This window comes from Diaphorina citri, unplaced genomic scaffold, assembly GCF_000475195.1.
Source record: "Diaphorina citri unplaced genomic scaffold, Diaci psyllid genome assembly version 1.1 scaffold627, whole genome shotgun sequence".
NCBI classification, from domain to species: domain Eukaryota; kingdom Metazoa; phylum Arthropoda; class Insecta; order Hemiptera; family Psyllidae; genus Diaphorina; species Diaphorina citri.
In genome coordinates, this window is record NW_007378060.1 from 20,241 (window position 1) to 24,571 (window position 4,331).

Here is a 4,331-nt window from a genome sequence, read left to right on the forward strand (position 1 = left end):
GCGCCCCCCCCCCCCCCCTGAGGGGAATGTGTTCGAACAGTTTCCCTAACTGCTCTCAAATTAGTGCATCAATCTATACCAATTTCCCTCCAAGGGGGAAAGACTTTCATAGTGGCGAAGAGTGTTTCATAGTGGGGAAGAGGGAGGAAACCAATTCGGTCCCAAAACCTTTTTTTGCTACCGATTGGGTCCTGAATTTGCGAAGGTCAGTGACCAGTTGGGTACCAGGTTTGAGAGGGTTCAAGTACCAATCGGGTCCCACACTAAAATGGATGCCTGATTTTTTTCAGACATCAATTTATGTCACATATGAGCAGTGCCCAGTGTTATTATAGGGTTAGGTTAAACACAGAAGGGAGCTTTCTTTCTCATTGTCGTGGTTTCTGAATAATTACCGAAATTTTTTCTTCTTCTTCAAGTTAATAATATGATTTTTATTAAATTAGATAGGCAGGAAACTTTGTTTAGTAATTGCCCTCCCTGTAGGGCGTTTATGAGAAAACTAAAAATCCAAGAAACAAATTAGTCACCTTTATGGTATTGCAAAATTTAGGTTAACCCTATATTTCATGATATTTTTGTTTTTGACCAAAAAAAATATATAGTGTGAAAATAGGCTTCCTAAGACTATTCCAGCTTATTTTTTTTTAATTTGGTCGACCATAGGTCGAGCTTTGGCCGAAAAACAAATTGTTCCATATTATGACCCAACATGTGATTAGGAGTTGAAAAAAAAGGAAAGAATATACAATCCCAGCTTCAAAGAAATACACTTTTTATTTTTATTTTTGAAATGATATCAATAAAGAAAAGAATGTCAAATCCCCATCATGTTTCTGATGTTTACAGTAGTTTCGCCGGACTACCCCAGTACCAGGCTGTTCATCATTGGGTGTCCTATACTGTCCTATCCTTAATTTGAATTAATTTTAATACATGGTAATAGGGATGCATTCTGCCTATAAAATTTGCTCCATAAATTTTTTTACTGCTCTCGAGCCGTTCCCTCCATAAAATATCAAAATGGAAATGGCCTCTGCAAGTTTCTTTCTGTTTTCCCTGCGCAAGTTTATGACAAGTCCATTTTTTTCTGTGCAGATGTAAATATCTTCTGGAAAGTAACAAAGAGTTTTGAAGTACCTAACAATTCATATTCTACAATGCAAAGTTTAAGTTAGTTCTACATTCCGTGTACCTGTGTCAAATGTGTGTTCTGTGTACAATGGTAAGTAGTTAAGTGCTTATGCAGTTGAGTTAAAAGCATTAGTTTCCTAAGGATCTTTCAAGTTAAGCAACGTTGAGCATGATTGGTATCTGGATTGAGCGTCTGAGACAGAATGTGTTTGCTATTTCGGAGTGCATTCAGCCTTGTAAGAAAATATAAGTTGAAATTCTGAAGAGACAAGGCGTAAAAAGGCCTATAGTAACCTTGTTAGTAGAGCTATAGTTCATCCAGATCAATGTGGCAGCAATGAGTCATCAACCCAAAATGAAAGAACCAATCAGATTGCAGGAAATCCTTACATTGTTGCAATTGAGGTAAAGGTCTATTTTTGATAAACTCTCTCTTTTAAAATGCAGAGGTAGCTCTAAGTTCAGAGGTTGGATTCCAGAACAGGTAAGGTGGATATCGCCTTACCTGACTTTGTTTCACTGTCGGAGGAAACACTGTGCCACTATAGAGGAGTAAGTTAGCCACAGATTCAGAGGGAAATCGCTTTCGAATGAGTCGGATTTGCTAACGGCGTTTTGGGTAGAGATCACAGTTCACAGATTGATAAGATGGCACGACACGATAAAAGATACACATCTACTCACTTCAGATATTTTGGGAACACTGCCGGTGCCGATGCATGTCGGGTGTAGGCACAACAAGCCGCTTTGGTGCTCGTTGTGATATCAGCTGATCCAAATGTACTACACACGGTGTGCTGGGATTGGCACGCCGATAGGGCGACCTTACACGGTGCGATTAAGGAAATTTAGGAAGGGAAGGATATTTAACGTATAACGTGATCAGGTTCGAACAAACCTTTACACAAATAATAATAATAATAATCTCCGAGTCTAGAACAGTCTGCATTATGCACAACCTTTCCTCAATAAAATTGTGAGAAAAGCTCGTGTACTTACCTTTTATGCTCTTTTAAATTTTCCCCAAAAGGGAGCTCAAAACTGGGAAATTCAATATCCTAGAAACTAGAAACGACAAAGATCCCAAGACTCCCATAACGGTGTCAGCAGACGGCAGTACAAATAACAATGTCAACAGAGACTGCATTACAAATGGTGTACGAAATTCTGAAAATCTTGTTTGAAACATTAGCTGTCACTCTCTTGTTTTTAAAATATGAAGTCATTCCCAAGATACCAAGTGTCATTCTCTACTTTCTACATCATATAGGGTCACTCATTCTCTACTTTCTACATCATATAGGGTCACTCATTCTCTACTTTCTACATCATCCTACAAGGTTTGCCAGAAGAATGAACTACCCGTGCTCTTTTCAAGTTTCTAGACATTTTGTGTAGGTAGGTACCTAATTGAACTCTTTCTCTAGAAAACAATGACTTAATAACGAAGGAAGAAAGTGGAAGCCAAGTTTTGTTATCAATGTTGGGGACCTAATTGAACTCTTTCTCTAGAAAACAATGACTTAATAACGAAGGAAGAAAGTGGAAGCCAAGTTTTGTTATCAATGTTGGAGAATAGATTACACATCTAATGAACTTTTAATCACTTCTCATTCTCATCTGAAATAATGAAACATTTTTCCTCGGTAAGAATAATCTATGTAGGTATTTCAAATTTTGCGAGTTCACTATTTTCAATGCACATTGCATATTCACATTTAGCTTCACGGCGTTCATACAATTTTTTACTTCCTGAATTTTGACTTTTTTTAGACATCTAATGAACTTTTAATCACTTCTCATTCTTATCTGAAATAATGAAACATTTTTCCTCGGTAAGAAAAATATTTCAAATTTTTGCAAAATTTGAAATTCACTATTTTCAATGCACATTGCATATTCACATTTAGCTTCACGGCGTTCATACAATTTTTTACTTCCTGAATTTTGACTTTTTTTAAATTTAATAACTTTTGTGTTATTACTTTTTATCTGTCGTTTTTGAAATGACATTTTAAAGAAAAGAATTAACACTACTGGCTCAAAGTTTTTTTTTCTACAAAGGTTACGTCAAGATTATTATTCACAGTTTTTCAAAATTATAGTTTCCATTTTTCACACCACCCTACCGCATGTTATTTTTGGTTTCCGAATGTTTCTGAGGGTAAGGAACATTCCTCTTCTTATCCAATAGTTGCATCTAATAAACCAAATCTTGGTCGATGTCCCAAAATGTGACGCTTTCACTGGACAAGCGGTAAAAATCCAACCAATCGTTTACTTTCGTCCGAACAATGTCGGAGATTTCCGTTAGTTTAAAATCCCCATCATGTTTCTGATGTTTACAGTAGTTTCGCCGGACTACCCCAGTACCAGACTGTCCATCATTGGGTGTCCTATACTGTCCTATCCTTAATTTGAATTAATTTAATACATGGTAATAGGGATGCATTCTGCCTATAAAATTTGCTCCATAAATTTTTTTACTGCTCTGAGCCGTTCCTTCCATAAAATATCAAAATGGAAATGGCCTCTGCAAGTTTCTTTCTGTTTTCCCTGCGCAAGTTTATGACAAGTCCATTTTTCTCTGTGCAGATGTAAATATCTTCTGGAAAGTAACAAAGAGTTTTGAAGTGACAATTCATATTCTACAATGCCAAGTTTAAGTTAGTCCTACTCCTACATTCCGTGAACCTATGTCAAATGTGTGTTCTGTGTACAATGGTAAGTACCTAGTTAGGTACTTATGCAGTAGAGTTAAAAGCATTAGTTTCCTAAGGATCTTTCAAGTTAAGCAACGTTGAGCATGATTGGTATCTGGATTGAGCGTCTGAGACAGAATGTGTTTGCTATTTCGGAGTGCATTCAGCCTTGTAAGAAAATATAAGTTGAAATTCTGAAGAGACAAGGCCTAAAAAGGCCTATAGTAACCTTGTTAGTAGAGCTATAGTTCATCCAGATCAATGTGACAGCAATGAGTCATCAACCCAAAATGAAGGAACCAATCAGATTGCAGGAAATCCTTACATTGTTGCAATTGAGGTAAAGGTCTATTTTTGATAAACTCTCTCTTTTAAAATGCAGAGGTAGCTCTAAGTTCAGAGGTTGGATTCCAGAGCAGGTAAAGCTTGATTCACACTATAGTGCCAGTCAAGGTCCAGTCACGGTCCAGTAACGGTCCGATCAAATGATTGTTG